Below are 11428 nucleotides of genomic sequence, written 5' to 3'. Positions count from 1 at the left end.
TATATTATATAATATATAGGAAAACACATAATCATTTGAATTCAAGTGGTAAGTAAAAGAAACGTATGGACTTATGTGTAGTATTCTAATAATAGAGAAACGTATTGAACCAGAGATGGTGATTACGTCGGAAAATTACGTGCCAAGATTTCCCAGATCGGTCGATAGATCGGGCTTTCTTACTTCTGTGAGCCTAGGCCTCGTTTCTTGCTAGTTTATTTAGATCAATCAAAGGTAAAACTCCTAAAGCGGTGCAACCATCACACAACTTTCACTTACCACCCTGATCTGCGTTGAAATTTAAAACATAAATAGGATCTCACTTAGTAATAACAGCAATTAAAATTAAAATTCGAATGATCCGTTTACTCTTACAGATTAGCTGTCAAGACAACGCCTCCTAGTGGATAGAGGATGCTAATTCACAAAATTCAAAGTTAATATGTTGGTTAAAAAAGTGTTCTGAAATATTACAATAATTTTCGAATGAGATCATAAATCCCGCTTAACTCTCTGTTAGAAATGAAATATCAGTATGTTTAGTATTATATGATGATATCATAGGTATAGCTGCGTCATTGGATTTTAAATAGGTCCGAATATAATTCTTCAACTATTTTTTTTTTTTTTTAATTTTATTGAATATAGACTAAAAATAGGAGAAAAATATTCTTGTCATTGCTCATGCGCCCGCCATTTTAGCAGTCAAACTCGTATTAAAATAGGTCTTTTATTTACGAGTCTTTGTCTCTCCATTACTTTTTTACGGCATTATATATTCAATAAAAATATTCACGAAAATCGTTAGCTTTCCAACGGTATATTGTACATTTGTATTACTACTATTATATTCGTGAATTCGTCTTAAAAATGAAAGATGTTTTTCCTTTTTTTATTAATTATAGAATTCTTTTTTATTTTTTTGTTTATATTTATTCATTTTTGATGTAGTTAATTCTTTCACATAAACCAAGACACTTAGCTAAGTAAGGACCATAAAATATGTATTGCCATTGAAAACTCGGTATCAAAACTTTTATACATCGCAATACTCTCCTCCTACTTCTTCGTATATTTTTCATAAATTGGTAAGTGAAATTAAATATAGAAGTTGTATCGAACATATACAAATCTTGCATTTATCATTAATTACTTCATGTGTGAAGTAACGATAAGTTTACAAATTAAATCATTAATTCATTTCAAATAACCAAGGGTTCTATGAGTAGTAGAAATTACTGTAATTGGTAATTATAAGAAACACCATCCATAAAAGAAATAAATTTGGTTTTAGTAACCTGAAACTTGGCATTAGGGACGTATGAGAGCGTTTCACTTGGGCCTGGGCTGTTAAACTAAAATAATTGTTTATTAATTAATAATAGTTTTCCTTCCTTATGGTTTTATAATACCTTGTGTTTTAGATAAATGCTTTGGCAATGCAGCCTAAATACATCGGCTTAGTAGGAGATACTGCATACTTATCTATCCATGATTGGATATAAATATGCACTACCATATATTAACAAAAAATACAAAAATTGTTTTCCAACTTTTTTTTTTAAGCAGACACAGAAATCAGCTAACTGTAAACTAAATATAATGTATTTCAAATAATATATTTTTTTTAAACTATTATTTTATTTTTTCTTATATATTTATTTTTTTCTAATTCTTCCCCTCACACAAGTTTTTTTATCTAAAATTAATATTTTATTTGATTTAGGCTCAACACGACCAGAAAAAAATAAGAAATAGAAAAACAATTATTTGGGACCTTAGAGGTATGAAAGGCTTAAATGCTTTTTGTATCCCATGATTTTTTATAACATATTAACAAGTTGCTCGACTTCATGAATTATTCCAGCAAAAAAAAAAAATTACATACTCACTTATATTTGTTATGAGATGAGAAGAGCACAATGCTTTTCATACTCCCTCCAACCGAATACGTTAAAAATGTTAATATAACAATTTTTTTTTTTCAATAATTTGGAGATCCTGAACAAAATAAGACAATTCACACAGTTTTCCAATTTTAGGCGCTTTTTAAATATTGTTCGATTTAACTATTTTAAGGTTAAACAAATATTTCAAAAGTATTATATGACCGCCACTCCATGGAGGCGCGTGGGCCGTGGGCGCGTTCGACCGGGAAGGATTTTATTTTTTTTGTGTATAATATGACACTTACTCTTCCCTAATTTAAAAAAAAAAAAAAACAGCTTATTAATACTACAGTCATTAACATTTTTTTCGATTATTTATTGAAAATCCTTCTAAAATTTTACTTCCGTTCATTTAAAGATATTTTGTTCCAGTAAAATCCAATTCTAATTCAATATTGTAATTTATATTTTAGTTTTTAAAGTGTTTATTTTTTTTTTAGTAAAAATCATCTACCAATAAGGAAATAATGCCACATCATTCAAGACATTACTTCCTTATTGGTCTTCGTAAATAAAACCGACTTTAGTACACCATCGTGTAGACCAAGACACTGACAATAACAACTAAAAGTGCTGAATGCCCTTGTACCACACTCAGCTGATGATGTAGATTTATTGCAGTAGCACACAACTCGCTGTCTTTTTTCTTACGATAATGACTTCTAATCCTAATGACGTCTAATGATGGGGAAATTATCTTATCGACAAGCCATGGACTTAATTCCAGGGTCATTTTGTTTCGTGGTTCAATGTTTCATGATAGTCCAAGAACCCAGATGAAAAAAAGAAGTTGTTTCATCCAAATTTTTAATTACTTCAATGAAAACAATACATACTTAAGAGTCAGAATTGATGAGTCCTAACCATAGTTCGGAGGGGGAGGTAGGATACATAAAATTACAACGTAACATTATCATTCTGTTTTTTCCCAGGGCAACTATTAAAGGAGGCTACCCTCCATAAAAGGCCCAAAAAAAGAGAAGTTAATTTTAGCGTTCCAAGAATAAATTTTCGACAGATTAGTGATTTTTCAATTGAAAATCATTCGAAGATTTAACATAAACAAATATGGCAAAACAATCAAAGATAGCCAACATTTTTTTTTTATACATAATCTAAACAACAGGAATAATATTAATAGCAAAGATAGAAGATCATTTATTTCGCTGCTACTTTATATTTATTATTTGAGCAACACGAAAAAAAAAAGAATTAATTATATGTTAGTAGTTACTTCTGGATAATTTCTACAATCGGCCACTTAGGCACCTTTCCCAAACCGGTATTTTCCAGATATATTTCTTTAGGTTACGGACGTGAGCTGTCCTGAATGATGCATCGCCTACCCATCCGACATCATGCCTATACATTGGATGCCGTAAGTTTGAGAAGCATCGATCTTGTACATCGTCATTTCTTCCTGTCACATGTCCTTCAGTCATCTACATTGTCTTGAAACAAAATTTTTGTCCACCAACTTAAGTAATTTGAAAGAACATTATGATCGATATTTATCTAAAATCGATATCTATCTCTTTCTTCCTCGTTAAAATAGTCCAATTCTTTCGATATCCCAATTAGATTAATTGAGTGATCAATTAAGAGCCAAATAGATTATTAGTTAATTTCTGTATATTCCCTTTTCTTTAAATATGACATTTCCGCTTCCTTCCCTAATTTAAAAAAAAAAACAGCTTATTAATACTACAGTCATTAACATTTTTTTCGATTAGTTAATTTCTGTATATTCCCTTTTCTTCAATTCGTCGATAACATCAGTAGTTAAAGATTTATTTATAAATTTAATTTAAAGAGTGCTTTATGGATTAATTTTGCACAGTCTAAAAAAAAAAAAAACAGTCTCTCACTATGAATTAGACGATCTTAATTGCATTTATGATTCTTCGTAAGTGTGTAAATGGCTATGTTGGTTCCTGATGGTTGCAGGATTTAAAATTTAAAAAAAAAACAGAAAATAAGCATTTAGCCAATTCAGCTAGGAGTAACACGAGGTGGAGATTCTCACTACATCAAGAATGTAGAAAATTAACCTTATACAGAAAAATAAATCTATCTACTGATGAATAAACACGCTTTTGTAGATCAATTATCATGATTGTCATCACAAAAAAAATATGTTTTTTTTCCAATATGGAGAATGTGTGGAAAGGAAGAGCGACCATTTCCTCTATATAAAGACCATAAATTACTTTTTGTTGACTGTACAAAATGTGTTTAACTTTAGTAGCTAGACAACTGTTGAAGCTGTTTTGAATAATAAAACTAGCTATTGAATAATATACATATAGTAGTACGCAATCGATCGCCAGTGTGAGTGAATTACGCAGCGAAACCTTACACTGTCGATTTTTTGGTTGGAAAGCAACAACTATATGGCTTTTTTTCTTTTTTTATGTAATCCAGGTGAAAGAGATAAAGACATGTTAAAGGAACATTTCAATATTTCTCATTCCAAAACACAAATAAAAATTCCTTCGTTAAAATCTATGTAGTTGTCTTTAACGTAATTATATTCATAGCGTTTCTATAAAAAGGGGGATTTTTATAAAGAAAAAAAATTTCATGAAGTGGATGCTTCGAGTCTTAAATAGGAGATTTAATTAGGAGAAACTTGATAATTACTAAACTCTATTTTTCGAAATATAATACCAAAAAACTAAAAGTACTCTCTCTAGGTGAATTCAATAAAGACGGTAAATACTGACTTTGCCATTTAAATCGTCCAGCCTTTGACTCCAGTAAAAAAAAAAAAAAATCCTGGAGCACGAGCACCACGAATGAGAAAGCGAATGACAGGTGAACGAAACACGTGATTGCCTCGCGACTCGATTAGCCATTCGTGCGAACTCGTAAACGTGCAACCGCTATATACATAAGTTACAATCAGCTGTACAATTCATATCAGCTGATCGAGTAGATCAGCTGATTCAAATGTATATATAAAGACAAAATAGACTCAAAAGGCTATAGGCTATAAAAGTTTTATAGGAACAACCGAGTTGATCATTTCTCTCTCCTTTCCTTTTTTTTTTTTTTTTAGGTTTTGTACATGCAAACGTATAATTTATATGTGTATAAATTCGTAAATGCTCAGTTTTATTGGAATACCCAATACTAGAACATACTACCATACTAATACCAACTAAAATATATACTGTATACCATTTTCCAGAATATTATGAAGTTTCAAGTACAGATCCCCGCTTAAGATATTTGGTTAATACATACATACATATTACATGATATATGTATAGCAATATCTCACTGATATACATATATCAAGTAATATGTATGTGTGTATTAACTAAATATAATAATTAGCAGGTTACGAAAAAAAAAATTGAATTTACTTCATAATCGACATTTAGAGTTACTTCGTCAGTTTAAAAAATAAATTAACAATACATTTTTATACTTAAAAAAAAATCTTTCGAGATGTCTCCATAATGAAACAAAAATTGGTATAGTTTTTTTTTCAATCAGAGAGATATCTCAGGTTAAGAGATGATTTACTAAAATATTTATATTTTTTAGAAAACAATAAATCCCACTTTTGTGATTATTTTTTACTTCTAAGATAACAGTATTATTGATATAATATATGCTATGAATTACCTGTGTCCAATAGACAAGGATGAAATAGTAAAAAAAAAAAACAATACTCACTATAAAATATAAATGATATAAATTAAATTAAAATGTTTAAAATAATTACCTTGTCTCAAGAATTTGAAATAATATAATTAAATTAAAATGTTTCGTTTGAAACATAAACATTCATTGATCACTCAACAGACCTACTTCGTACCTAGTCCATAAACCAATAAGGGGTCCAAAAATTACTATAGGCCCAATATGTTCCAGAAATAACATTGAAGAAGAGAATGGATATATAAACGCTGATATGAAATGATAGAAGAGATTAGCGTAAAGACATTGTGGGGAACCTATCAATGTTCGTCGAGTATTTTGGGTGTTTTTTTTTATCATCAGGAATCTTAATGAACTGATACATTTGCTAAACCCATTGCACAACAGTAAAATTCTGTAGATCAAAAAAATAGGCCAATGACGCAAAAACAACACCCAATTAAGGAAAATTATGGATGAAATTAAATTCAGAACAAATATTTGTTTCAAAACGCCTTATTTCAACTAATCAGCCCTACAAATAAACCCTACCAAAGTTTTTTTACTTTTTGTACAGAAATTTTAATGACAATTAACTAGTTTTTCACCCAGCACACTCAAATAAACCAGTGATGTAAAATATCTACTCATCTCCGGCAAAAGAGATATATAAACTTTTTTTTATGAAGCATTTTTCATACTGTAACCACTTACAGTCTAAAGGAACTTTTACGTCATACAAATTAATTTAATCATCTCCTGGAACCATCTAGATGAAATCGCTCACTGGCCAAATATTTTTTTTTACTATAAAAAAATATTTTATAACTGTACATTGTAATACATTTAGTAAATTTGATCTCAGTTAAAATGGAGTGTTACAGGCGTGTAGAGAAACTACCCATTGGTTGTATTCTAATGACTTTTTACAATAGCAGGTCTCGTGGCCATTTTCTTTTCGGGCATCTCGGAGGATTGTCAGGAATGGAATAAGAAGCAAAGTTAGAAACTAGTGGGTTTGGGTGGTTAGGGAGTTTGTAATGGAAGGAATGATATCAGGTTCGGGTTAGATCGGTTACATAGGGAACATTTAGGTCTTTATGATTATATTTGACCAAAGTAAGGAGCACTGAGGATTTTGGATTGCAAGGATTGGATATTAGAGGAATTCGAAGGTTCAGTAGAGCCCTAAGCTCAACTCTGAATGTCCAGATTGGCCTTATTACAGTCATGTAGATCAGTCTTTTGTAATGAATTGAAAGTGCTGTAAGTCGAAATCGACGTGCAGTTTCCTGTCTTGTGCAGTTTTCAGTCTTGTGTGAGGATTCCAGGTTAGATGTGAGGAGTCCAGATGTAGCCCAAGGTAGCGTATGTGTTCGACAGGGGTAAGATCAACATTATTAAAGGAGACTGTAGGGCAGTCGGTTGGTTTACGATGAAGGATAAAGGTGATTTATTGGGATTTGTTAGGATTTATTTTAATCCTCCAATTACGACACCATTCTTCGAGGGCTGTGATATGTGATTGGAGAGATTAGGATGCAATCAAAGGGTTATTATTACATTAAGGGTTATTTACTCAACAATATTCGGTACATTACCGTTGTTCCATGTTAGCAATATAGACATTAAAAATTTTACCAGTTCATTGATTAATGTTATTGTTTGAAAAGGTAACTTGTATACATGTATATTTGTATGTTCATTCCAGAAATTGTTTCATAGAGATTCCTTTATGTTAACAAGCACAGTTGTATAAACGGAATGTATTTGCAAGGATCCCTGGACGTACAAGACTACTACACCAAGTTTTACTGTTCATAGACTGGTTCAGTTTTTTTTTTTTTTTTTTAATATATCAAATAATTTTTATTACGATTTCAAGTATTAGCACAGTTTGTTTATACTTTATTACATACGTCGGATTAGAGATAAAACTGAAAAGTGATATTTTTGCGAGGATGAGGTTTACTGGTCTCTAACCAACTAAAATCTATGCTTCAGATGCGACAAAATTGTGATATCAATAATTTCACAGTTTTGTTGGTCATAAAGAGTAGATTGAATTTTAGCACGAAAACCTTATCTTCCCCAAAAAATCACTTAATCACTTTTGCCTCCGCCCTGAATATGATGATCATGGACTTGCACATGTACAATATGAAACGAAAAGTCGTGAATACTTGAAGTATAATGAAGTAATTTTTCATTATTTTGAGCTAAAATTGTTGCAAACAATACCTGTGACTTGTGCTATCAAAATTGAAAATCGGTTGGACCGTTTGATAAAAAAAAAAAACTACAAATGGACGGCAACACATTACCCTCATACGACCTACGTGATTACATCGTGTTCAGGTAATAATTTAGGTGTATATTTAAGTCATATGTTTATTCTAGCTCTGCGAAAATCCAAGACTGTTGACCTTACATGGCATAACCTATTTATTGCTGAAATTGAGTAAAGAATCTATTACATTAATACCATACTAAGAATCGATAACCTTAGTTCGTATAGAATGCCGGTAGTGTTTTAGCCGCTTGATGTACCGCAACTCAAGTTTTGGCAATGTGGCACAACCCACAATCACAGAAATAAATTCAAGTAACATATTGGACGAAAAATTACGCTACATTTCCAGCAATGAGTAATTCCCTGATGATGAATGTTAAAAGGATTTATACATCATTGTTTTACACTAATGCAATTTCTAATTAATCAAAATATTTTTTGGTTTTAAAGTTTAAAAAAGAGACCAAGTGGTTATCAGTTGAAGGTCAAGTGACGTACCAAAGTACCGATACACTCGAGGGTTCCTCGTTTCGAAAGCAAGTAGGTGCGCGCGCATTGTCATCATTGACTTTTCTTACCCCATTCATACAATTATTTCCGTTCTTTTTAATTTAATTCCACATTTTAATAAAGTTGTCCCAAAAATATAACCGGCTACGGCATTATGGGTCACGACCCCCTGGCATTCTGTGAGTCCTATGTGACATTTCAGCCCACGGGAAGGAGGGACGGCCACTGGGTCGACATTAACACGAGCCGGCGGGCTTCATTATAAAGCAAATATAAGATCATAAAACCAATATCGCAATAAAATCGAATAACAAGCTATTTTATAGGTATAATATAATTTTAGAAAATCAAAGAGATTTACCATATTTAAAATAATGAATGAAGCTCATTTTTATAGTAATTGAAAGCGGATACCTTCCTAAAATATCCAAGTTACTACAGAAACATTATATAAATATATCTTAGATTCCAATACTGTTGAAATAATCAACCTCAAAATTTTGTAAAAATTAAAATAGGAAAACAATGGAAGAGCGTGAGACCCGTTCGTCATCTTTGTTGCACTTTTTTTTTTATTATATATACAAGTTAACTTTCAAGTTACATCATATGTCACGATAGTAAACTGTATTGCAATTAAGGGCGGCACAAGAGGGGCAATGTAAAGAGGTAATTTTTAGAGGTAGCTTTGATCATTCAAGTTTGGAGTTGTATTTGGGCTCTCACAGCTGATATCAAGTCAAAAGATTGTTCCAATAGTACAAATCTACGGATGTCAGTTTCAATATGATCTCAAATATTAATAATAAAAATTCTCTTTAGATATATTTCATTTCAATATACAGTAACATTCTATAGGTAATAGTGTGTAACAAACTATGATAAGCAATTGGTGAATGTTTGAATTCAGTATTTATTCCAATACAACCTTTTATTATAATACTTTATACTTGAAATGGATGAATATATGTATACATATGTAATATTGAGATTAAATAATAAAATTTAATATTTTAACTGTATAATTTCACGAATCGTATCGGGTTCTTTAAATGGGTCAAAGGGTCACACAGATACATCTTTTACTTTAGAGGTATATTTATGTGGTTCCATGCTTCGATTTGGAGCACAATCGGTAAATATAAACCAAAAATGAGGTGTGATGAGAAATTAATTAGATTAATAAAATAATAGTGATAAGAAACAGTAACTTACATGCAAAACAATGAAAAAAAAATTATTTAATTATTATAAAATTAAAAATTGGAATAATAACAACTCACTTGGACCTATGATATGATTTCGATGTAATGCGATGAAGTTATATGGTTGACCTGAGCTCCATCTGAGACGGAGCGGGTTGCGCCTGAAGGGGTGTCGCTACTGCAAACCCGGAGTGAGGAAGATGGCGCCGAATCGATAGTCCAGCGCTGAGAGCGCCTGCGGCCTTCGATCCTCCTCTTCCAGCTCCTGCCAAATTTTATCAAAACTGGACCAAAACTATTTTTTTAGAAGGCGGCCGTATGTCGGTTGTGGTATATTCGGCTTCGAGGACAGCTGGTGGTAGGAAACTCTCTAATATGGGCCGACCTCTGTGACACGTCCCGATCAATATGTTTCCCAATCAGCTGATGTGGCCCTTAACTGCCCACTTATATTAAGACGGTAGAACTACGCCCATTATACGCATTTTTAAGAGGAGGTCAAAGAGCTGGCTGGGTACTTTTCTCCCTTAATTAAATTATTACAACATAAATAAAAAATCCTCATGTTCAATAATTAATTAATAAAACAGGACCAACAATTTTGCAAAAATAATTTAGGAAGAATTAAAAAAAAATTAGTTGTCCCAAATATCAGTAAATCACTAACAAATCATTCAGGGAACATTAGGTGAGATATAAAAAATAATATTACCATAAAGAGACAGTAAATCTTAAACCAATAGCCAAAAGAATACAATACTTACTTCTCTAAAAAAAATTCAACAATACTTAGTTCGATATAATATATGTTGATTTCTTTAAGAGTGATGTACTATATTCTTATGTCAAATCTTATTTTAATTTTTGATGTGGGGTGTGCTGTGATGGGATCCTTTATAAGATCTTCTGACCTATGAATCCACCTACCCAGGGATTCAAGCGTAGTCAGGGATTTGAGAGAATTAATGTTGTTTTTTTTTCATCTTTCAATAATATCCTTTAATAAATACCACAGATTAACTATTTTTTTAAAATATTTTAATAATTCAATTTTGAATAATAAGTAAACTTTGTTTTTTATGAATAAAGTTTTGTTTTGAAGAAACTAAAAGGTATTTAGATTTTAAAACGAAAATGTATTGCAAATATAGAACTCGAAGGAATTTTTGTCCTCAAAAGTTGCGAAACTTCCCCAAAGGTTATTTAATTGTAATAAACTGTATACAGAATAAATAAATTCTTCATATTTTGTACACTAGGTTTTCGTTTTATATTTATTCATTTTTTTTTTTTTTTATTCCATTTTATTTATTTAGGACCAATTTTTATTTCAATATTTTCAGCATGAAATTGACAGTACTGAAACCCAATACATAAAATTTAACCCATAGAATATTAATGCTAATAATAAAAATAAATAATTTCAATCACACTTGACATGGAAACGCATTTCTGGTGGTTCTAAAACTCTAACTGATTAGCTAATTAATTTAATAAAGTAACGAATTAGGCTTTTTTATTTCGCTTATAACTCACAAGTGTTGCATCCTATAATCCTATGCAGTATAATAAATTAAAACGGTTACGAAGCAATCAATTCGTTTGATAAAGTAACGGATTCGAAATTTTAGACATTTCTTTTGTGTTTTTTTTCACCAATAAAACATAAACGGTGGATCCTAGAGAAAATATTATGATAAAGTAAATTGAAGAACATTGGAATATGCATCAAAAGAGTACCAATAGGAATAATTCGATCTAGTGGTATTGTCGTAAACCACATCTTCTGGTTAAAATTTTAGTTATTTCTTTCGGTTTTT

At 30.9% G+C, this 11428-nt stretch overlaps 1 protein-coding gene across 5 annotated transcripts in view; it reads right to left on the bottom strand.

Moving 5' to 3' along the window:
- LOC106688176 (synaptotagmin 1) overlaps positions 1-9877 on the bottom strand; it is a 49534-nt gene extending 39657 nt beyond the window's left edge. Inside the window, exon 1 of one of the 5 annotated variants that reach the window (XM_067045738.1) lies at positions 9687-9877. The gene's annotated coding sequence lies outside the window, so the exon portion shown is untranslated. The remainder of the gene's footprint in view (positions 1-9686) is intronic. The other 4 variants (XM_067045736.1, XM_067045737.1, XM_067045735.1 and 1 more) reach the window with 4 other exon arrangements.
- Positions 9878-11428: the final 1551 nt, after the last annotated feature.

The sequence above is a fragment of the Halyomorpha halys genome, unplaced genomic scaffold (genome assembly GCF_000696795.3).
Source record: "Halyomorpha halys isolate HHAL.00 unplaced genomic scaffold, Hhal_1.1 Scaffold1069.1, whole genome shotgun sequence".
NCBI classification, from domain to species: Eukaryota; Metazoa; Arthropoda; class Insecta; order Hemiptera; family Pentatomidae; genus Halyomorpha; species Halyomorpha halys.
The sequence above is the reverse complement of the archived record's forward strand: the minus strand, read 5'-3'. Positions and strand labels throughout refer to the sequence as shown.